This window comes from Corvus moneduloides, chromosome 27 (assembly GCF_009650955.1).
Source record: "Corvus moneduloides isolate bCorMon1 chromosome 27, bCorMon1.pri, whole genome shotgun sequence".
NCBI lineage: Eukaryota > Metazoa > Chordata > Aves > Passeriformes > Corvidae > Corvus > Corvus moneduloides.
In genome coordinates, this window is record NC_045502.1 from 5595475 (window position 1) to 5619817 (window position 24343).

Here is a 24343-nt window from a genome sequence, read left to right on the forward strand (position 1 = left end):
CAATCCAGCACTTTCAGCCAGGAGCAAAGGGCCTCTCTGCAAAGAAACTGCAGGCTGGTTTCCTTCTCCTGCTGTTCATTGACACAGGTAGAAAAGCAGACTAGTTTGGATGCTGAGTCTGTCCAAACAGACAGTGAGCTTTGCCATGTGAAGCCAAGACACGGAGTCTTGAGCCCTGTGACAGTGTCATGGGAATCACCTTTGTTGCTTCTGCTGTCTATTGTCACTGCTGAGGGTGCAGTCCCATGGGAGCACCTGCCCTGTCTCTAGAAGCCAGAGCCGAGCAATGCGCTGGGCTCTAAAATCTTCCATTGGCAGGCTTCTGGTGTCTCCAGCATTGCTTTCAAAGCCAAACAGGGAGAAGGCAAACTGTGTGTAGCAGCTAAGGGTACTGTAGAGTGTCTCAAACTTGCTAAGTCCTAGGTCTTCTAGGTAAGATCAGTTTGGAATAACTGTGGGGTAGAACTAGTGCAAGACAGAAAAGGGGAGCATAGAAGGGAAGCAATTAATAGTATACGGGAACATCTTGGGTTGTTTCTTTCCGTTTGCATGTCACTTCTGGGAAGCTGTTTTGCTTTTGCAAGAATCCTGTCCACAGTGATGTTTGCTCTTTTCAAGACCCTTTCCTGGAGACCTTGCTCGAGCTCCTGTCACAAGATGTGCCATCACGTGCAGTTTCTCTTGGCTTGCCACACTGTGTGTGCAGCATGACTCCTGCAGCAAAGCAGGGCCAAGGTTTTGAGAGCTTGAACACTTGTCCTTTCTCCTCCTGGTGGACTAGCGAGTTGTGCGGTGGGTAAGGTTTCCGTCGTTACTGTTCTAGGCTAAGGAAACAGGAGGAGGGGGTAGCAGCAATTGTTCAGCATTGGCTGAATGGAGAGAAAGAATCTCCGGAGCCTGCAGCCAGAAGTGGAGAGCTGTGGGCTAATCCTTCCAAGCTCTCAGTGGACATCTTGCAAGCGACCTGGAATGTGAAAAGGGTCTGACAGAGGCAGTTGGTTTCTGAGTTCAGCGTAGATGCTTGCACATCTGGTGCGTTGGTGCGCAAATCAAGAGTACAATGGGTTCATGGGAAGCACCAGAAGAAGCTGGAGCTCTCCGAGCAGACGACTGAAAGAATCTGCAAAGGAGAAATGTGGGAAATGACTTGGTGTGCCTTGCCTGGAAGAAGGGTAGTTTTTTCTAGTAATTCCTAATCTGTTCCCTTGGCTTTTGACTTTCTTAACAAGGCCATTTGCATGCCCGATTCAGCACGAAGCGAGAGGCCCGGGCTTACGGAAGTGCGCCAAAGATTCCTCCGCAGTGACGCTCAGGTGGAAAGAGGAGCGGGGCGCCTGAGCAGCCTCCGGGGAAGCATCCCGCGAGGTGCAATTTGCGCCGTGCTGGGAGAGGAGGAGGGGCAGAAGGATGGGCCTTGCGTGGCAGCAGCAGCAAGTTTGGGCCGCAGGACATTGCGCCTGCGCCGCTGCCCCACAATGGGCGGGCGTGTCCCCGGGGCTGCGGCCCTGGCACCGCGTCCGCTGAGCTGCCGACGCTGCGGGAGCTCCCCGGGCTGGGCTCGGGTTCCCGCTGGGACTGGGCAGCAGGCTGTGCTCTCGCTGTGCTCAGCAGCAGCGGGACGTACCTCTGGACATCCGCGTGTCCTGCTGCTGGGAAGAAGCAATGAAGCCAGTGCAGAAGTTCTGCTTCCTCTTTCTCCCGGTGGATTTTTTTGTTTCATTCCACACTCCAGAGGCAATTTCTGTGCTGGCCTCTGTCAGCTGATTCTATTTCAAGAGCACCAGCAACAGGGCTGTGTTTGAGCACTGTGAATGTGGCCTGTATGGCTTTCATTCTCCTCGGCTTTTTGCTTATGGACCTGTGAAGATTTCAAGATCTGCAAATCAGGATGCCTGCACCAAAACACCTGAATTCCCCATCAGAAAAGCACTGTGGCTAGCACCGATCGAAAGAGGCAAGTGCAGTTTTTCAGATAAAATTCAAGTGGGTACCAGAAGAGGGGGAAGAGCAGCCATGATCTGTAATTCCCAAGGCAAACACAAGAAGAGCCTCCTGCTGTCACCTGAGGATCAGCTGCAGGGAACAGAGCTGGAACCCGATCCTTTTTTTCTCTGAAGGTTGCATCGGGGCAGCACAGCCGGGCTCTGAGGAATCAGGTCTGTTTGTGGGTGATTGTTGCTCTAGTCCAGAAATTCACGGGGAAAAAGCTCTTGGGAAGCCGAGGCACAAGCAGGTGGGAAGGGGCTGGCGCTGCTGCTGCTCTTGGCCGGGAGCCCCGGCTGTGCCGGTACAGGGCCCAGTGCACTGTGGCTCCTGCTGCTGGCAGAGCTGGGCAGGTCTGAGGGACAGGGAATGGACATGGGGGACAGCAAAGGCTGTGGGGGGCTGCAGTGATGTTCCCACTTGGGCCAGCGCCAGCACAGAGCTTCAGCCCCGCAATTCTCCCAGAGGGAAGTGCTGGAGATAGGTTTCATTTCAGCCTTCCTTTACTCATCACTGTGAAGTGACCAAAAGAAAAGGAGAACAAGCAGAGCCCGATCTCTTCTCCTTCGGGAGGAGTCCCACGCCTTGGGCTGGGAGAGGCCATGAGGGGCTGTGAAGGGCTGTGAGGCGCCATGAGGGTTTGTTAGGGGCTGTGAAGGGTCATGAGGAGTCGTGAGGGGCCGTGAGGGGCCTTGAGGGGCCATGAGGTGCTGTGGGGGGCCATGAGAGATTGTTAGGGGCTGTGAAGGGTCATGAGGGGCCATGAACTGTGAGGGGCTGTGAGGGACTGTGAGGTGCCGTGAGGGGCCATGGGGAGCTGTGAGGGGCATTGAGGGGTCATGAGGGGCTGTGAGGGGCCTTGAGGGGCCATAAGGGTCTCTTAGAAGCTGTTGGAGGCCAGGCACCTGATGGAACCAAGGGTCAGTTATGACACTGTGCAAGCAAGGAGATCATGGTTGACAGTACAGAACTTCATGGAAGCACAGGCCCATTGTCACACAGCAGGGCCGCAGAACCAAGGAGATCATTGTGACACTACACAGCCTCATGGAATCAAGGCGTCCATGTTACGCTACGGAACCTCATGGAGCCAAGGGTCCATTGTGACACTGCGGACCCAAGGAGACTGTTGCTGACAGTACGAAAGTTCCTGGAACCAAAAGTCCTTTGTGACATTGTGGGGCCTCATGGAACCGTGGAGAGCATTATGACACTTTGTTACTATCTGATTTACACCCAGAAGGGCAAAGAAAACGAAATCTCTGAGTAGAAAAAGGAAAGAACTTTGAAGGTTCAAAATATTCCCAAAGGCCAGATGAAAACCAAATGAGATTAAATGTTGGTGCCAAAAAAATGGGTATCTGTTTATCTAATGGTAAGAGAGGCAAAGAGAAAGAAGGAGAAAAGGAGAGTAAAGTTAGAAAAGACAAGGTTCCTCTAAAAAGCATAGGATAAGTCACCAGCACACTGTGCTACCTTTGTTGCTGCTGAGACAGGGTGGGGGAAGTGGAGAAGTGTTTGCCTTTTTTCTTCAGCTGTTGGAAGCGTCTTGTCTGCCTCTTCCCATCTCTGGAGCAGTTTGGCTGGAAAGCGGCGGCCCATCCTCCGAGATGCAGGCTCAATGCTTGCAGCTGAACCTTGGTGTGCCTGGGACGAAGGAGCAGGGCTAGGGGTTGCACAACTGCCTCGGGATTTCAGTGCAGGGGTGAAGGATTGGGGGGTTCTCCCCAGGCGGGCGGCGTCGGCTCCCGGAGGCCTCAGGGTGTCTCGCAGCAGGCGATGGGTGGTGGGGGGAAAGGCAAAGGGCGGGGATTCTACCTTTCGCTTTCGCCTCCACATTTTGCACCAGTTTTGCCTTCCTTTTTATGGGCCTCCAGGCGGGCTATGCACGGCCCGTAGGGCACGTAGTTTCCAGGCGTTCAAAAGTGATTCTGACAAGCAGCCATAATGACGAAGGACTTTTGAAGCCTTTCAGGTGTTGAGCAGTGATAATGCCGAAGCGTTTTTTGGAGCCTTTCTCTTAGTATCCGGCTCTTGCACGCTTCAGAACCAAGGGGCCATTGTGACACTGCAGGGCCTTGTAGAACCAAGGGGTCATTGTAGCACGGCAGGGCCTGGTGGAATCAAGGGCATCGTAGTGACACTATGGGGCTCCATGAGGCCCCGGGGCCATTCTGACTGTGTGGAAGCAAGGATACCATTGTTACGCTACGGGGCATCATGGAACCAAGGAGGCCATTGTGAAGCAGCTGGGGAACCCGCTGAGACTATTCTGACACTTCAAGGCCTGGTGACACGGAAGGGCCATTGTGGAACTGCAGGGCCTCGTGGAAGCAATGAGACCATTGTGACATCCCAGGGCCTGATGGGAGCCAGGGGCCATTGTGACACAGCCAGGCCTCATAGAACCGAGGGGCCATTGTGACCCTGCAAGGTGTCCTGGAAGCAAAGGGCCAGTGTGACACAGCCAGGCCTTGTGGAAGCAAGGGGCCATTGTGATCCTGGGGAGCCCAATAGAACCAAGGAGCCATTGTGACCCTGCAGGACCTGATGGAATCATGGAGACCATTGTGACACTCTGGGAGCTCATGGAACCAGTGGGCCATTGTGTTATTTTGCAGCCCCATGGAAGCAAGGCAACCATTTGGACACAGCAAGGCCTCATGGAAGCAAGGGGCCTTTGTGGCGCTGTAGAGCCAAGGAGACCACTGTGCTATTGCTGGGCCTCAGGGGAACAAAATTGTGATGCTGCAGGGCCCCAAGGATCCAAAGAAGGTGGAACAGGTGTGGTTGGCTTGGCCTCCTGGGGGCCACCTGCCTGCTCCAGCTGAGCTTGGCATGTTGAGGCTTGCTTCTCCTCTGGCCCTGAAACGCTGGAGTTCCTTGCTTTCCTTTCGGTGGGAAAGAACTGTCCTTCTGCTCCAGGGACCCATGGCTGAAATTAGGGTTCTACCTCCAAATTTGATTCTATCCGAGGATTGTTCCCATGTGAAACCTGCCAGGACAGACAGCTCAGGCTGGCCTTGGCCTCTTCGGGGCCACCTCGCATCTGCCTTCAAAACACACGGGGGGGGCTGTGCTTTTCTTCCCATGGAAAAAACCATCTTTCAAGTCCAGCCATGCATGGCCAAAATTGGGAATCCACCTCTGAAATTCCATAGATCCAAGGAATGGCTCCCCGACAAAAGCTGCCAGGAATGTCCAGCTTCCCTTGGCTTCCTGAGGGCCAGCTCTCATCTGCCTTTGAAACACTGGGGCTCCTCACTTTTCTGCCAATGGAAAAGAACTGTCCTTCTGGGCCAGACGTCCATGGACAAAACTGGGATTTGGCCTCCCAAATTCCGTCTATGCAAGGATAGCTCCAAGACAAACAGGTCTGGCTGGCCTTGGCCTCCTTGAGCCACCACTAATCAGCCTTTGAAACACTGGGGCTCTGCCCTTTCCTTCCTGGCGAGAAGAACTGTCATTCCGGTGCAGGCACGCACAGCTGAAATGGAATTCCACCTCCAAAACTCCCCATATGTCCAAGGGTTGCTTTCAGACAGAAGCTGCAAGGACAGACAGCTCTGGCTTGCCTTGGCCTCTGGTGGCTGCCTCTCATCTGCCTTCAAAACACTTGGGTTCGGTGGCTTCCTTCCTGTAGAAAAGAAGCGACCTTCTTGTCCAGGTGCCCGTGGCCTCAAGCACATGATCACTACCTAGGGCCAAAGGAGCTCTGTGTTGAGTGGAGTGGAGACTGAGGAGAGTGGAGGAGAGTCCTGGGAGGGCTTGAAGGGTGGTTCCAGAGCTGGTGGATCCTTTCTACATAGTAGAGGCCAGCCGGCAAAAGAAAGAATGAATGCAAAGGGCAGCTGGGGAGGTCCAGAGTGGACACAAGGAGAAAGGAATTTCTCTCCCAGGGCAGTGCAGTGGTGCAACGTGTCCCCCAGAAGGAGTCTGGAGCAGCCCAAGGCTTTGTGTGCCAAGGCAGAGCCAGGCAGGACGCAGAGCCATCAGCAAAGGAAGGGGCCAGCGAGGTGGGGCAGCCGCGGGGATGACGACAGCCTCCTGCTGTCACCTGAGCATGAGTGAAACAGTGCTGGGAACAGCGCTGCAACCTGATCCTTTCTTTCTCTGAAGGTTGCATCGGGGCAGCACAGCCGGGCTCTGAGGAATCAGGTCTGTTTGTGGGTGATTGTTGCTCTAGTCCAGAAATTCACGGGGAAAAAGCTCTTGGGAAGCCGAGGCACAAGCAGGTGGGAAGGGGCTGGCGCTGCTGCTGCTCTTGGCCGGGAGCCCCGGCTGTGCCGGTACAGGGCCCAGTGCACTGTGGCTCCTGCTGCTGGCAGAGCTGGGCAGGTCTCAGGGACAGGGAATGGACATGGGGGACAGCAAAGGCTGTGGGGGGCTGCAGTGATGTTCCCACTTGGGCCAGCGCCAGCACAGAGCTTCAGCCCCGCAATTCTCCCAGAGGGAAGTGCTGGAGATAGGTTTCATTTCAGCCTTCCTTTACTCATCACTGTGAAGTGACCAAAAGAAAAGGAGAACAAGCAGAGCCCGATCTCTTCTCCTTCGGGAGGAGTCCCACGCCTTGGGCTGGGAGAGGCCATGAGGGGCTGTGAAGGGCTGTGAGGCGCCATGAGGGTTTGTTAGGGGCTGTGAAGGGTCATGAGGAGTCGTGAGGGGCCGTGAGGGGCCTTGAGGGGCCATGAGGTGCTGTGGGGGGCCATGAGAGATTGTTAGGGGCTGTGAAGGGTCATGAGGGGCCATGAACTGTGAGGGGCTGTGAGGGACTGTGAGGTGCCGTGAGGGGCCATGGGGAGCTGTGAGGGGCATTGAGGGGTCATGAGGGGCTGTGAGGGGCCTTGAGGGGCCATAAGGGTCTCTTAGAAGCTGTTGGAGGCCAGGCACCTGATGGAACCAAGGGTCAGTTATGACACTGTGCAAGCAAGGAGATCATGGTTGACAGTACAGAACTTCATGGAAGCACAGGCCCATTGTCACACAGCAGGGCCGCAGAACCAAGGAGATCATTGTGACACTACACAGCCTCATGGAATCAAGGCGTCCATGTTACGCTACGGAACCTCATGGAGCCAAGGGTCCATTGTGACACTGCGGACCCAAGGAGACTGTTGCTGACAGTACGAAAGTTCCTGGAACCAAAAGTCCTTTGTGACATTGTGGGGGGCCTCATGGAACCGTGGAGAGCATTATGACACTTTGTTACTATCTGATTTACACCCAGAAGGGCAAAGAAAACGAAATCTCTGAGTAGAAAAAGGAAAGAACTTTGAAGGTTCAAAATATTCCCAAAGGCCAGATGAAAACCAAATGAGATTAAATGTTGGTGCCAAAAAAATGGGTATCTGTTTATCTAATGGTAAGAGAGGCAAAGAGAAAGAAGGAGAAAAGGAGAGTAAAGTTAGAAAAGACAAGGTTCCTCTAAAAAGCATAGGATAAGTCACCAGCACACTGTGCTACCTTTGTTGCTGCTGAGACAGGGTGGGGGAAGTGGAGAAGTGTTTGCCTTTTTTCTTCAGCTGTTGGAAGCGTCTTGTCTGCCTCTTCCCATCTCTGGAGCAGTTTGGCTGGAAAGCGGCGGCCCATCCTCCGAGATGCAGGCTCAATGCTTGCAGCTGAACCTTGGTGTGCCTGGGACGAAGGAGCAGGGCTAGGGGTTGCACAACTGCCTCGGGATTTCAGTGCAGGGGTGAAGGATTGGGGGGTTCTCCCCAGGCGGGCGGCGTCGGCTCCCGGAGGCCTCAGGGTGTCTCGCAGCAGGCGATGGGTGGTGGGGGGAAAGGCAAAGGGCGGGGATTCTACCTTTCGCTTTCGCCTCCACATTTTGCACCAGTTTTGCCTTCCTTTTTATGGGCCTCCAGGCGGGCTATGCACGGCCCGTAGGGCACGTAGTTTCCAGGCGTTCAAAAGTGATTCTGACAAGCAGCCATAATGACGAAGGACTTTTGAAGCCTTTCAGGTGTTGAGCAGTGATAATGCCGAAGCGTTTTTTGGAGCCTTTCTCTTAGTATCCGGCTCTTGCACGCTTCAGAACCAAGGGGCCATTGTGACACTGCAGGGCCTTGTAGAACCAAGGGGTCATTGTAGCACGGCAGGGCCTGGTGGAATCAAGGGCATCGTAGTGACACTATGGGGCTCCATGAGGCCCCGGGGCCATTCTGACTGTGTGGAAGCAAGGATACCATTGTTACGCTACGGGGCATCATGGAACCAAGGAGGCCATTGTGAAGCAGCTGGGGAACCCGCTGAGACTATTCTGACACTTCAAGGCCTGGTGACACGGAAGGGCCATTGTGGAACTGCAGGGCCTCGTGGAAGCAATGAGACCATTGTGACATCCCAGGGCCTGATGGGAGCCAGGGGCCATTGTGACACAGCCAGGCCTCATAGAACCGAGGGGCCATTGTGACCCTGCAAGGTGTCCTGGAAGCAAAGGGCCAGTGTGACACAGCCAGGCCTTGTGGAAGCAAGGGGCCATTGTGATCCTGGGGAGCCCAATAGAACCAAGGAGCCATTGTGACCCTGCAGGACCTGATGGAATCATGGAGACCATTGTGACACTCTGGGAGCTCATGGAACCAGTGGGCCATTGTGTTATTTTGCAGCCCCATGGAAGCAAGGCAACCATTTGGACACAGCAAGGCCTCATGGAAGCAAGGGGCCTTTGTGGCGCTGTAGAGCCAAGGAGACCACTGTGCTATTGCTGGGCCTCAGGGGAACAAAATTGTGATGCTGCAGGGCCCCAAGGATCCAAAGAAGGTGGAACAGGTGTGGTTGGCTTGGCCTCCTGGGGGCCACCTGCCTGCTCCAGCTGAGCTTGGCATGTTGAGGCTTGCTTCTCCTCTGGCCCTGAAACGCTGGAGTTCCTTGCTTTCCTTTCGGTGGGAAAGAACTGTCCTTCTGCCTCCAGGGACCCATGGCTGAAATTAGGGTTCTACCTCCAAATTTGATTCTATCCGAGGATTGTTCCCATGTGAAACCTGCCAGGACAGACAGCTCAGGCTGGCCTTGGCCTCTTCGGGGCCACCTCGCATCTGCCTTCAAAACACTGCCTTCAAAACCTGGATCTCTGTCCTGGATCTCCATCAGTCCTGGAAGAAAAGCAAGTGACATAGTCATTGCAGTCAGGCACTGAGGGCTGTTCCATGTGCCCCCAGCCCGGGACACACTGGCAGAGCGGGACTCTGCTGCCAGCGCTGAGCCTGGCTGGGGCTGGGGGGCAGGCCCCAGGCACTGGCATGGGGCTTGTGTGAGCCAAAGCAAGTGCAGGACAGGCTGGGGATGCTGCTTGTGCTGCCAGAATCCAGCCCACGGGGCACCGTCTCCCTCAGCGGGGCACCCAGCCCAGCCCCAGCCTGGCAGCAGGGCACCCACTCTGCCTGTGGGGAGCACATACCTGTCCTACTGCTGGAGTCCCTCTTCATCCCAGGACCATGTCCTCCTCCTCCTCGTCTTTTCCATCAACATCCATGGCCTCAATGTACTCTTCCATTTCCACCTCCATCTCTTCCTCCATCTCCTCCTTCACATCCACCTCCATCTCTTCCTCCATCTCCTCCTTCACATCCACCTCCATCTCTTCCTCCATCTCCTCCTTCACATCCACCTCCATCTCTTCCTCTCCAGTCTCTCCTCCCTCCACTTCCATCTCCTCCTCTGTATCAGTCTTTAGATCCACCTCCATCTCTTTCTCTTTGTCTCTGGAAACCTGCAGATGTCGCAAGACCTCGGAGTGGGATCCCTGTCCCATAGCATCCCCACAGAGGCACTTAGGTGGTGTCCATTTGCATGGAATGGCACCTTACCTTCCTCGGGACCAATGTGAGCATCTTGCAGGGATGAATGGCAAAATCCAGGCACGAGAGACCTTTCCGAAGTCTTGGGAGTAGCGGAGCAGGGGCCAAGCAGGGTGACAGGTGTGTAGGCACAAGGGCGAATGGTTGTGTTGTCCTCTTTGCTGGATGCTGGGAGCTCCAGTGTGAATGCAGGACCGTCACATCACAATTGACAGGAGTCCAGGGTCACCGTGGAGTGGACAACGGGGATCATAGAATGATGCCATCCCTGAGTGGTCTGGCTTGGAAGGGACGCTAAAGATCATCTTGTTCCAACTTGAGCAATCTTCTACCAGAGCACGTTGCCCAGAGTCCTCTTCCCACCTGGCCTTGGATGTTCGCAGCGATGGGGCATCCACATCCTCTGTGCACAGCCTGGGCCAGTGCCTCAGCACTCTCAGTGTGAAAAAGCAGCTTCCTTAGATCCAACCTAAATCAACGTCCTGCACTTAAAAGCCATCCCCGCTTCTGCTCTTGCCACTGGCCCTATTGAACACTGTCCCCATCTTTCCTATGGCACCCTTCAAGTCCTGCATGGCCACAGCAAAGCCTCTCCAGGGCCTTCTGTTCTCCAGGCTGAACATTCTCAAGCCCACATGGACAGCAGTGACTTAGATCAGCAGAAATCAAAGCTGCAAGGTAGCAACTAGCACCAGGAGCTGAGAGAGGGAAGCTTTAGACCCAGGCTTGTCTCGAAATAGACAAAATTAGTAAGAGTGCAGGGGCAGATGGTGGGACACTGGCTCTGTTCTAACTGATGAATATTTTCTTTTTTTCTTCTTCTTCTTTTCTCTCATGCTGACCCAGGTTTTGCTGTTTGAAAGGAAGCTTGGCACAGCATCCATTGTCTTCTCCATTTGTGAAACACCGAGCAGAATCTGAGCAGGCTGATGGCGCAGAGCAAAACCTGCAAATATCTTGAGCATCCTGAGCCTGGGGGATGCAGCTAAACCCAGTCCAAAGTAATTTCTGGAAAGTCGAACCTGGTTTACATTTTCTTGAGTTTGGCTGTGCCAGCTTCACCAGACATTTAGAAAAAAGCAAACAAAAACCTCCAACCAAAAAACACAAAAACCCAAACAAACCAACCCACACAAACCAATCAAACAAACAGATAAAAAAACCCCCAATCAAACCAAAAGGAATGAGGAGTTCATCTTAGTTGTGAGGATATCACAGCAGGCGAATGGCTGCTTCCCACAGGATCACCATAAAAAGCCCCATGGAACAGCTGCTCCAAAAGATACACACCAGGGGAAATAGAAGAAGTGCTACATGGCGGCTTTGGGGGTAGCTCCACATTAAGGTGAAGGATGAGCACTCCGTGGTACAGATCCAGCATTCCCCACACTCCAGGCCGTTCTTTGCTCCTGATGAAAGACCCTTGCAGCACTGTGGCCCTTCTCAAGGCAATGTCAATCATTGCCACAGCTCTCAGCTGAGCCACTGGCATTTCCAGAGCGAGATTCAGGCCAGAAGCCAGAAGCAAATCTGGGCAATACATGTCTGTGGCAGGTGAGGAGACTGAAAGCTTTCATTAGGAATTGGGGATTATGAGCACTGACATTTACTGTGCTAGAAAGTCCAAGGGACAAATTTGTGCCAATTCAGGTCTCGCCTTTAACTACGAGGATCAATTTGTGTTATGCTTGTAGCAGAGTCTGGTGACAGAGGGGGTTTCCAAAGGAACTCTTGCTCCATGGAGGCCTGTACCCCAAGAAAAGGCCAAGAGAACTGAGGTGTGAAAAACAAAGATCCTTTATTTAGATAAGAGCAGCAACAAAAACCAACTACACAACATATTTACATTGTAAGAACCTTTGGAACAACAACGATCTAGAGAACGTATTTACAAGAACATAGCTATCAAAACTATCTTAAACGTATTTACAGAAGACAAAAAGAAAGCCTAAAAGGTATCTACAGAAGGGTGCCATCTCTGTCCTGGATCTCCATCAGTCCTGGAAGAAAAGCAAGTGACATAGTCATTGCAGTCAGGCACTGAGGGCTGTTCCATGTGCCCCCAGCCCGGGACACACTGGCAGAGCGGGACTCTGCTGCCAGCGCTGAGCCTGGCTGGGGCTGGGGGGCAGGCCCCAGGCACTGGCATGGGGCTTGTGTGAGCCAAAGCAAGTGCAGGACAGGCTGGGGATGCTGCTTGTGCTGCCAGAATCCAGCCCACGGGGCACCGTCTCCCTCAGCGGGGCACCCAGCCCAGCCCCAGCCTGGCAGCAGGGCACCCACTCTGCCTGTGGGGAGCACCTACCTGTCCTACTGCTGGAGTCCCTCTTCATCCCAGGACCATGTCCTCCTCCTCCTCGTCTTTTCCATCGACATCCATGGCCTCAATGTACTCTTCCATTTCCACCTCCATCTCTTCCTCCATCTCCTCCTTCACATCCACCTCCACCTCTTCCTCCATCTCCTCCTTCACATCCACCTCCATCTCTTCCTCCATCTCCTCCTTCACATCCACCTCCATCTCTTCCTCTCCAGTCTCTCCTCCCTCCACTTCCATCTCCTCCTCTGTATCAGTCTTTAGATCCACCTCCATCTCTTTCTCTTCGTCTCTGGAAACCTGCAGATGTCGCAAGACCTCGGAGTGGGATCCCTGTGCCACAGCATCCCCACAGAGGCACTTAGGTGGTGTCCATTTCCATGGAATGGCACCTTACCTTCCTCGGGACCAATGTGAGCATCTTGCAGGGATGAATGGCAAAATCCAGGCACGAGAGACCTTTCGGAACTCTTGGGAGTAGCGGAGCAGGGGCCAAGCAGGGTGACAGGTGTGTAGGCACAAGGGCGAATGGTTGTGTTGTCCTCTTTGCTGGATGCTGGGAGCTCCAATGTGAATGCAGACCGTCACGTCACAATTCACAGGAGTCCAGGGTCACCGTGGAGTGGACAACGGGGATCATAGAATGATGCCATCCCTGAGTGGTCTGGCTTGGAAGGGACGCTACAGATCGTCTTGTTCCAACTTGAGCAATCTTCTACCAGAGCACGTTGCCCAGAGTCCTCTTCCCACCTGGCCTTGGATGTTCGCAGCGATGGGGCATCCACATCCTCTGTGCACAGCCTGGGCCAGTGCCTCAGCACTCTCAGTGTGAAAAAGCAGCTTCCTTAGATCCAACCTAAATCAACGTCCTGCACTTAAAAGCCATCCCCGCTTCTCCTCTTGCCACTGGCCCTATTGAACACTGTCCCCATCTTTCCTATGGCACCCTTCAAGTCCTGCATGGCCACAGCAAAGCCTCTCCAGGGCCTTCTGTTCTCCAGGCTGAACATTCTCAAGCCCACATGGACAGCAGTGACTTAGATCAGCAGAAATCAAAGCTGCAAGGTAGCAAATAGCACCAGGAGCTGAGAGAGGGAAGCTTTAGACCCAGGCTTGTCTCGAAATAGACAAAATTAGTAAGAGTGGAGGGGCAGATGGTGGGACACTGGCTCTGTTCTAACTGATGAATATTTTCTTTTTTTTCTTCTTCTTTTCTCTCATGCTGACCCAGGTTTTGCTGTTTGAAAGGAAGCTTGGCACAGCATCCATTGTCTTCTCCATTTGTGAAACTCCGAGCAGAATCTGAGCAGGCTGATGGCGCAGAGCAAAACCTGCAAATATCTTGATAGTCCTGAGCCTGGGGGATGCAGCTAAACCCAGTCCAAAGTAATTTCTGGAAAGTCGAACCTGGTTTACATTTTCTTGAGTTTGGCTGTGCCAGCTTCACCAGACATTTAGAAAAAAGCAAACAAAAACCTCCAACCAAAAAACACAAAAACCCAAACAAACCAACCCACACAAACCAATCAAACAAACAGATAAAAAAACCCCCAATCAAACCAAAAGGAATGAGGAGTTCATCTTAGTTGTGAGGATATCACAGCAGGCGAATGGCCGCTTCCCACAGGATCACCATAAAAAGCCCCATGGAACAGCTGCTCCAAAAGATACACACCAGGGGAAATAGAAGAAGTGCTACATGGCGGCTTTGGGGGTAGCTCCACATTAAGGTGAAGGATGAGCACTCCGTGGTACAGATCCAGCATTCCCCACACTCCAGGCCGTTCTTTGCTCCTGATGAAAGACCCTTGCAGCACTGTGGCCCTTCTCAATGCATTCCACAGCAATGAAGTAACTGAATCCAAACAGAAATGGAGAAAACCAAAATAATGACAAAGTCAGGTACCACTGCTGCAGCCAGTTGCCCAAGAGGAGGCTTCATGTGTTTCTGTTTCTAATGACTATTAGTTTTGAAATAAACTAATTGCAGAAGCTTTTAAAGTTTTTATAGAGGCGAATGGAGTTGCTTGTGACACCACTTCTTTCTAATTGCAGGTGGCACTAATTGAAGAGTACTTGAGGGAAGGAGAAGAGCATTACTTAAGGACCCCACACATGCAAATACCTGGAATGGAAAACATGAACTGGACTCCAAGGGGACAGGGATGTTTGAGACTGAAAAATACAAACATGTTCATTCCCAACCCACGAAGCTTGGCCACAGGGCCAAAAATAAGACGCATAGCTTTTGCAAAAAGTTGATTTTGTAGGTATTTTGTAGCTATTGATATCAATTTGATAGATGTTAATCTTATTTTAAATTATATTAACTTGAAAAACCGTTGAAGTTGTATTAATTTAAATTACATTTATTATTTATTATATATATATTATATATTACATACGATATATTATATATTATATGTAATATATTATATATATTATATTATATATATTCAATTATTATTAATTTAAATTATATTCAATTGTATTTAAATTGAACTTGTATTAATTTAAATTAAAGTGGTATTAAGTAGTATTTACTTGCATTAACTTGAAGTTGTATTAAATTCAGATTGCATTCATTTGTATTTACTTTTATTAATTTTAAGTTGTATGAATTTAAACATATTGTATTAAACGGTATTTAACTGTATAAATTTAAGTTGTATTAGTTTAAATTTAAGTGGTATTAAATAGTATTTACTTGCATTAATTTGTATGAATTTAAATTCAGATTGCATTCATTTGTATTTACTTGTATTCAAATTGTATGAATCTAAACTTGTATTTAACTGTATTTAGGTGCATAAATTTAAGTTATACTAATTTAAATGGTATCGAATAGTATTTACTTGCATTAACTTTAGTTGTATGAATTTAAATTGTACTAAATTATTTATTTATCTGTTGCATAAAACTAAGTTGTATCAGTTTAAATTTAAATGACGTTAAATAGTATTTACTTGCATTAACTGTTAGATATGAAATAAGGTTTACATTGCATTAAATTGGATTTACTTGTATTAATTTTAAGTTGTATGAATTTCAATTTCAATTGTATTTAATGTTGCAAACTTTTAAGCTGTATTTGTTTAAATGTCAGTTGTATTAAATTGTACTTTATGGTATAAAATGTGAGTTGTAGGAATTTCAATTTAAATTCCATTCAGTTGTGGTCAATTTTACTACACTGTATTTACTCTAACATTGTAAGCAACACCAGCCTTCTGCTCTGAGCGTATCCTGTGTCCAAGCTCTGTCACATCCTGCCCGAGCAGCTCTGGACACAGGGATCCCGCACCCTCAGCCGGGCGAACGGAGCCTCCCTTGCCTTCCCTGCAGCCGCCGGGACGCTCCCAAGGGGAAAAGCGGCAGCCGGGCCCTGGAGGCGGCGGAAGCTGCGAGGGCAGAAACACAACAGCAGGGCAACGGGAGAAAGCAAAACGGAGCCACGCTGCTGGGCCGGGATTAAGGGTGGGAAGCCCTTTGTTCTCCTGCGTGCCCCAGGGGCGGTATTTTCCCCCACTGGATGGGAACTGGTTCCGAGCAGGGCACAAACCCTGCAGGGAGGAGCGGAGCTGCCCCTGCCTCCTCCAGAGCCCCTCTCGGGCTCAGGGCTCAGCCCCACGTCTCGCCCTCCCTCGGCAGCGCCTGTCCCGGGGGCACATCTGGCACCGCTGGGGCTGCCCGGGCACGCAGGTTCCCAGAGCCGCCGGAGCTGTCAGCGGGAGCAGAGGACAGCCCTGCTTCTCCCCAGAGACCGCCCGAGCAGCTGATGCTCCACCGGCGGCTCCAGCTCATGGGCGCGGTCCCTGCTGAGGCTCAGCTGCCTTTTGGCCACTGCCTTTGCTTTGCAAGGGAAGAACCTCATTCATCCTTACAGAAACCACATCAGGTCACGGCATTTTCTGATTCAAGGGGAAGTTTAAAACAAAAAGACTGAAAGAAAGGGAAAATCCAGCCCCAGGCCAAGGACGGAATGAAAAGTCCAGGGCCTCAAAGGTATTGAGGCACTTAATTCCCATGATCTTTTATCACAGACAAGAGTCTCTATCCCACAGATTCTCAGCTGCCAGATACCATTTTGGCAGGCTCTTAGAAAAGAGTTTGGAAAACTAAGAAAGAACTGGCAAAACTCTTGGTGCTCCTTTGTTCATTGTTCAAGGAGTAAGTAGAAAGAAACCTTTTTGCGAAAATCTGAGCTCCTTAAACATGCAGGACGGAGAAAAGAAGAATTCTTGCTCTTTGGAAACTTCTTTTGCCATGGAGTTGGTTTTATCAGGAGAGGTTTTGTGACACCCAGTGGCAATGATCATCTGTGATGGGCAGACCTGCACTAATGCACAAAGACGCTCTCCACAGATCATAGAGTCACAACACAGCCTTTAGAAAACTTCAACAAATCCTCTTAATTGGAGGCAAGAAGCCTTACAATGCTGCAGTAGTTAATCCCTTCCACTAGTTACAGTGAACTCTGAGTTCCCAGAAGGTCATTTATCCAGAACAAGCCCCAGAGAGCCACAGTGTGGAGCTGAGGTGCCTCTGCCTGTGGATGTCCCTGGATCCCCTTTGCAAGGAGGCTCCGCGAGCAGCACCAGCAGCTCCGAGGGCCCAGCTCCTTCCGCGGGTGTTTGTGCCCCAGAGACACAGCCCAGCCGGGCACCAGGGGCTGTCTGGGAGCTGCACTGCAACAAAAGCTTTCTACAGGCCCACAAAAAGTTTAAATCAACTCTTAATTCAAGTGTCTTGAAGGAATTCCCCTTCTACTGGACACCGTCTGTAACACACCATACAGCACATGGTGCTGTAAAAAGTTTCCCACTGGAGCTGTGAGAAGGCTTCAGCCACTCTCCCTCAGCCATTTCCCGCTGAGCCCAGCTCAGCCCATCCCCCCGAGCAGCCCCAGGCCTAAAAGGCCGCGGCCGGGTCGGGCTGTTCCCCTCGGGCCGCGCTGGGGACACGGCGCCGGCCCGGCCACACGGACCCCCCTGCGCCGGAGCCCAGGGGCCGCCGAGCGCTCCCCGGGCCGCCCGGGCCTCGGCAGCGAGCACAGAGCTCTGCCCGGGAGGCTCCCGGCCAAAGGCGGCGGCGCTCGGCCGCGGCCCCAGCCCGTCCAGCCGAGGTCACCCCCGCCAAGGCCCCGAGGGCCCGCCCGGCCCCGCTCCGCGCCCCTGCCCGCCCGGCAGAGCCCTCGCAGCCCCCGAGCCCCGAGGCAGCCGCGCTCTTACCGCAGCCCGGCACTCCCCGGGAATACTCCTGGAAGCCGCCCGCCAAGCGCTGTGGCAGCATCGGGAATCGCTGCGCTTGACAGCGCCGCGAGGCCATCGCTGTGCCCAGCTCGGCTCCGGGGCAGCGCGGCCGCTCCTCCTCAAGAGCGGCCCTTCGGCTCCTGCGCCCCCGCTCCAGCCTCGGGCAGCCGCTCCCGGTTCCCTCAGCCCGGCCGGGGCCGCCCTGCCCGTGCCGGGGCTGTGCCAGCGCTGCGGGCACCCACAGCACCTTCAAACCCCATAGCACATCTTAGAAAAAACAACCCCCTCACCGGTACCCCAAGAAACCCCAACCCCAACCCAACCAACCAGCCACCTGATGAGCGGAAAAGACTCCACTACCAGAATAAGTAGTAAAGTAGGTGTGTTTATTCCAGTGCTGGGACACATGGGCAATAGCTCCTCCAAAGCCATGCATGCCTGGTATTTATCGGGGTACAAGTTCCATATTCATTAAGTTTCCCAATACACCTATACATATTCATTACCTGGCTCCGCCCAGCCTCGCTTCGTATTACAATGAACCCAAAAGTCATTTACATCCGCGTTGCGCTTGTGCAGTGTTGTCTGGTGGTCGTGGGCAGGGGTCTCTGAGATGAAAGAAGAGTCCTCCTCAGATAAGTAAAGGGTCTTCCTCATCCTGAACTTTTCGCCTTTCCTCCCTGCGCATGCTCTTTATGCCCCTGGCCCAAGCCCAAACTTCAAGACTGGTTTGAGCTAGTTTTAGGTTAAAAACAGGATTCCTTCGCCTTATCAGTAGTCTCTTATCCTCTCTTCCTGCTTTGGTATGCACCGTAAGTGCTGAGCAAGCTCTATGCATTGCTTCTAACAAACCAATGCTTAATAAATCACTTAACCTCTGCTTCCCCATTCCCCTGATTCAGTCCCCCCTTTTCTAAAGAGTTAGTAACTTCTTTTACTAATACATAGATTTTTTTCCTAATGATTTTTTTCAGTAGGCATCCCTTAATGCTTTTCCATGTGTGTTTGACAAAGTAGTTAAAACTGATAACCTTTTCAGTACTCTATAGTTCCAAATAAGCAATGTGATAGACAGCATGAGGCAGGTGCTAACCAAGGTTAATAAGACAATGATGGGGTGACATAACGTATTTAGGCTGCCTATTGCGGTAGGTGACCACCCGAAAAGCGAGTCCCACCAGTTATGGCTTGCGTCTTGTTTTACCCTTTGCAAGATTCTGCTGATTTCTTGTGTGTCATGATGGATGGTGATTAAGGTCTTTTTCCCGTTTCTTTGGATTTCTTCTAAAATCTCCATTAGGTCCTGATGTTTCACTAATTGCTTTACTAATGTTAGGTCCATCCCACTAGGTGTGGGTAGCAATTTATGGTAAATGGTGTAGTTAGACCTTATTAATTGATGAGACACGACCGGTGCTAAATACGAAAAGTCACACCCAACAATCTTGGTAAAATTACAGATACAAAAATTAGAGTGATTCCTGGCAGCTACATTTATATTACTGTCATCTATCATCACAGAAGGGCAGACAGTTCTTAAGCCTACACAGCCTTGGCCAATATATACAAGTACAGGTTTTGGTGAAGTGTCTGGGTGGATCTCAAAGTGACAAATGCCTTGCTCTGCATCAAGACATATGTCTTTAGCATCAAGCATATTACTTTCACAGATAAATCTTTGTTGTTCCCATGTGATGCAAGATTCTAAATTCACCGTTTGCCATTTTTCTCCTACCATCCGAGCCCATAGTCTGAGTTCAGAGGGGTAAAAAACTGTTCCTTCATAGTTTAGTCCCAATGCAACAATAGGATGAATTACATCAACTGTGGCATTCCGTATTATAAGCACGAAGGCAGTAGCTATGTTAGTCATTGGGTCATAGGTGAAATTTACCAAGGTCCACCAGGATTGGAGCTTTTTTCCCAATTTAGTAGCATTGTTCCAAACAGCTCCTCGGATTTCAATAGGGAAAACACCTTCATTACCTTCTCTTATAATGAAGGAAGCTGTGGGCTGCATCCATAATTGAGCTTGTATGCAGCTAAGGGCTAATGAGACATTGTCCTGAGCTGTGCCAAGTGTGTTTAATATCAGTTAATGGTCCAGATCACTGATTTTTGCGAGGTCTGGAAGTATTTTTGAGACTTGCCACTGGCTGTTTCCCAATGCTAATAGGGAAGATTGTAGGGGCTGTTTTAATTTGGTCAGGTCACTGGTCGCTGTGGCCAATTTATTCATCAGTATCTCTGAATCAATCCCATTTATGACTCCCAGTCCTGTTCCCAGCATGCCAGTCAGGTCTCTCCGCATTCTGCCCTTGAGGGGGGTTTGCTTCTGCAGCCACGCTGTCCACCCTTCAAAGGATGTTTCAATTAAAGGGGAGCAGGCTGGTTGGATTTCAGAAATGTTAATTTGCATTAGTAGTTCTACACACTGAAGAGACCACTCTGGATTAAACAGCAGTAATTGCTGGCCTGTGTTCCTCACTACATAAGGGCCAATCTCATAAACCTTTGGCTCAGATTTAAGTGATGTGACCTGGGTTTGGTTCTGATTGTCAGAGTAGGTAGTGGGCCTAGCCATGGTATTTATCTGGAATTTGAATGAGAGCCCATTACTGTCCTGGCCCCAAAGACAAACTACTTCAACGGTCTGTACTAACGTAAAATTATACCAACAATCTGCTTCACTTGAATGACTACAGATTTCATTATATTTGTCTGTAGGAGTAGCTGAAACACTGATTTGGGTTGCTTCTCTATGAGTAGTTCCATTAATCATTCGGCATCTTATCTTGATTTTTTCTCCTACAGTTCCCTGGAGCTGCCAAGTTCTTTGTTTTTCCCACTCTTGCTTTGTATACACTTGGTTTCCGTGCATGACCAGAGTCAACAGATTTAAATTTTTCAAATCAGAATATTTCCCCATGAGTCCAGTAACCCTCATAAAGGCTTGGGACCATGCGTCTTCTCTCCTATGAATAACTTCCCAACTGGAGGTTACAATTATGACTGTGAAAAAAAAAATTTTCTGGGTTATACTTGCGTGCCACCCTAACATTTTCATTTTGTTCGGGTAAACTTCAATTTCAGTTCATCATCCCCAGGGGTCACTTTCCAAGGGGCCTCTGGAGCCTTCTTTACTCGGGTATGGTGAATCCAGGCACTCTGTTCTCTGATCTTAATCGCGGTGTAAGTGGTGAGAAGCACCTGGAATGGTCCTTCCCACTGTGGTTCCAGAGTCTTTTCTGTAAGCGACTTAACATATACATAATCTCCAGGCTGAATGTCATGTACAGGACCATCCAAGCTTCGACTTTGGGTTCCAGCCACATGTTTTCCAATTTCTCTAAGCTGTTTATGTAAAGCAATCATATAGGTGGCTAGCGTCTCTTCCCCTCTTTGGGTAGATACTCCTTTCTGTACCCCATATGGTCTCCCATAAAGTAATTCAAAGGGACTTAGCTTTTCCTTACTTCTGGGCTTGGTCCGAATTCATAACAATGCGAGTGGAAGAGATTGGGGCCAGGGTAGGTTAGCTTCTTGCCCTAATCTCACACTTTGCTGTTTAATCAAATGGTTCATTTTCTCTACTTGGCCACTCGACTGGGGGTGGTATGGAGCGTGGAGTTGCCAATCTATGCCTAAATGTCAGCTGGTTTGTTGTACCACCCTTGAAATAAAATGTGGTCCCCTATCTGAGGATATTGTGGCTGGAACTCCGAAGCGTGGTATTATTTTTGTAGTAGCGCTTTGGTTACTTCTCGAGCCTTAGCGGTCCTAGCAGGAAAAGCTTCTGGCCATCCTGAAAAGGTATCTGTCAGCACCAGTAAATATTGATACCCCCCTTTTCTTGGAAGTTCCATAAAATCAATTTGCCACTGCTGTCCAGGCCCATGGCCCCTCCCAGTGTGGCCCATTTTTGGTTTGGGGGTATTTTTGGGATTAGTCTGGAGGCAAAGGTTGCACTGTCGAGTTACTTGCACAACAGTTTCGTGTAAGTTTCTAGCAATAATTTTCCCAATTAAGTAGTTATATAAGGCATTTGCTCCCCAGTGTGTTTTCTGGTGCTCCTCTCTAACTACGGCCCATAGCAAATGAGAGGGAATAACCAATTTTCCTTCTGCAGTGATAGCCCATCCCTCTTGGTTAAATGGTCGCCTTTCATCTTTAATCAATTTCTCTTCTTTTTTATTATATGTTGGCTTACCCTCTGTTGGGGTCCCTCCCCTGCCGTGTAGCCCTGGCAGAGGGGCCCTGAGGGCACAGACACGGGGTTTCCCTGCCCCTGCTCAGCCTCGTTCCCATTGGTTGGTTTGTGTTCCCTGCGCGGGCAAAAGGACCCTTGGTCCCGTGACTGGAACAGTTCCTCAGCAGAGCCCCGGCCATGCGGCTGGAGAAATAAACATCTCTGAAACAGCTATCAAGAATCTGTCTGTCCATATATATTTCCTTTCCACGGGACTCCTGGTTTGATATATGCATGTTGCAGTATCCCCACTGCAACAAATGGTGGAGAATTGAGAGCAGAACGATCCCCGATCCCTAAGCGACTGATTTGTGTGAGTAAACCCTGGAAACTTTGGATTCCTCTTCTTGGTTTTGCTTTGCTATTCCATATCTAAACTATGGAGGAACCGTGGGAAGACTCTTGGCTCTCAGAGCCGCATATGGACATTTATCTTAAACTTAAAATGATTCTTGAACAACGATTTGTAAATTTTAGCTTGATTCAAGCTCAAAAAGAACTGAAACACTTCCTGGCATGGTTGTTTAAGAACTTTTTCTATGTTTCTTGGGATTTAATTCTTACCAAGGGCTTTTGGAAAACCGTTTGGACACAGTTAATACTGGAGTCAAAATATATGCCGATGGAAGAATAATTTCGTGAATATTATTTAGTTACCGAGACTGTTGAGCAATGTCAGCTGTGTCCTGGCGAAGGGAAGCCTGGCGCAGGGACCGTGCGGCCCAGGCCACGTGCACCGAGCGCTCTCCGAGCAGCAGCGAGGCAGTTCCCGCGCGCGGGCGGAGCCACGAGAGCCGCAGTGTCGGTGGCGGAGCGAGGCGCGGCAGGAGCAGCAGGACCCGGCGGTGCCCGCACGGCCCCACGCAGTGCATGGTGGAGCGAGCCCCGTGAACGCCCGACTGAGAGGGGAGGCGCGCAGGCGGCGGCGGGCGGCGGTGGCGGTGGAACGGAGCCGCGCCCAGCCGAGACGCGTGCTAGAGCAGGGCGCGGGGGGGTCATCGCCCGGGGGCCCGGCCGAGACGTGGGTGCAGCACCTGGCATTGGCAGCGAAGCTGCGACCAGAGGAGGCGACGCACGGAGAACTGAGCGGCGCGGCCCGGCCCGGCCCGCGCAGCCCCGAACGCGACCCCGGGAAGAGCGCGCAGGCACGAGCAGCCCCGACAATTCCAACACGGGAGCGACCGAAGGAGAGAGCAAAGACGCAGCGAGACAGAAAACAGCAGCCACTCGGAAAAAGGAAAAGATCATAGTAACTAAGACCTTAGGGATAGTAAAATGGTATAATGTTAAGCAAAATTATGGTTTTATAACAAGGTGTGACAACCAGCAAGACATATTCGTGCATAGAACTGCTATTAAAAAGAATAACCCTGAAAAATGCATCCCAAGCTTGGGAGATGGAGAGGTGGTAGAATTCAAAATTATACGAGGTAGAAAAGGGTTACAAGCATCGCAGGTCACTGGGCCTGATGGTGTTCCTGTAAAAGGCAGTATATATGCAAAAAATCGTAGTCATGTTAGACAATATCTCCATTGTAAGTCCCCCCTACAGTTTCCCTTTCCTAATCCCACCTTTCCCTTTTACCCTATGTCCTATTACCCCCAGTGTATTCCCAATCCGTTTTTTCATCCATGGTTTCCCTCACAAAACCATGCTTTTGCCAATTGTTTCCCCCAAAATCCCTTTCCAATGCCGAGTGGGGGATGAAAAGGGGGAGGGAAGAAGTTAAACCCTCTCCTGCCTCAATTTCCCCACAAAGCATGCTCAGAGAGTTCTGTCTCCCTTCTGTCAGCCCTAAGATGTTCCACAGAATCTGATTGGACATTTAAAGACTCAGGAGGGTGGCTTGTTTTGTCTTGAAACGGTTCTTGTTATGTTTATCCAGTTGTTTTCATTCTCCTTTTATTAAAATAAAACGGGTGAGGTGTTGGGGTCCCTCCCCTGTCGTGTAGCCCTGGCAGAGGGGCCCTGAGGGCACAGACACGGGGTTTCCCTGCCCCTGCTCAGCCTCGTTCCCATTGGTTGGTTTGTGTTCCCTGCGCGGGCAGAAGGACCCTTGGTCCCGTGACTGGAACAGTTCCTGGGCAGAGCTCCGGCCATGCGGCTGGAGAAATAAACATCTCTGAAACAGCTAGCAAGAATCTGTCTGTCCTATATATTTCCTTTCCACGGGACTCCTGGTTTGATATATGCATGTTGCAGTATCCCCACTGCAACAACCCTCTAGGGAAAGTTGTCCATCTGGGATCAAGGCTCCAGTTATTGTTACCTCACCTTTTGCTGCTTCTTTTGCCTCTCTGTCCGCCAGTTCATTTCCTTCTTCCAATTCGGAGCTCACCTTTTGATGTGCCCTGTGTGCATGATTGCTACCTTCTCGGGTAGCTGAACTGCTTCTAACAGCTGCATTATTTCTTGTGCATGTTTGATGTTCTTTCCATGCAAATTTAACAGTCCTCTTTCTTTCCAAATGGCCCCGTGTGCGTGCACAACTCCAAAGGCATACCTTGAGTCTGTATAGATGTTTCTTTTCTTTCCTTTTGCCATCTCTAAGGCACGGGTTAGGGCGATTATTTCAGCCTTCTGCGCAGAGGTGTTTGTTGGCAGGGCTCCAGATTCTATCACCTCCATGCAGGTGGTAACTGCATACCCAGCATGCCGCTTTCCACTGGTGACGTAGCTGCTTCTGTCAGTAAACCAGGTCTCTGTGTTGCTTAAAGGGGTATCCTTTAGATCCGGGCGGCT

At 50.8% G+C, this 24343-nt stretch overlaps 2 long non-coding RNA genes across 2 annotated transcripts; both read left to right on the forward strand.

Moving 5' to 3' along the window:
• The first annotated feature begins 934 nt into the window (after positions 1-934).
• LOC116435701 lies at positions 935-23051 on the forward strand. The gene is made up of 3 exons (XR_004236818.1): positions 935-1064; positions 9094-9100; positions 23040-23051. It is a non-coding gene; the product is annotated as an uncharacterized LOC116435701 (long non-coding RNA).
• LOC116435702 lies at positions 13013-13556 on the forward strand. The gene is made up of 2 exons (XR_004236819.1): positions 13013-13164; positions 13331-13556. It is a non-coding gene; the product is annotated as an uncharacterized LOC116435702 (long non-coding RNA).
• Positions 23052-24343: the final 1292 nt, after the last annotated feature.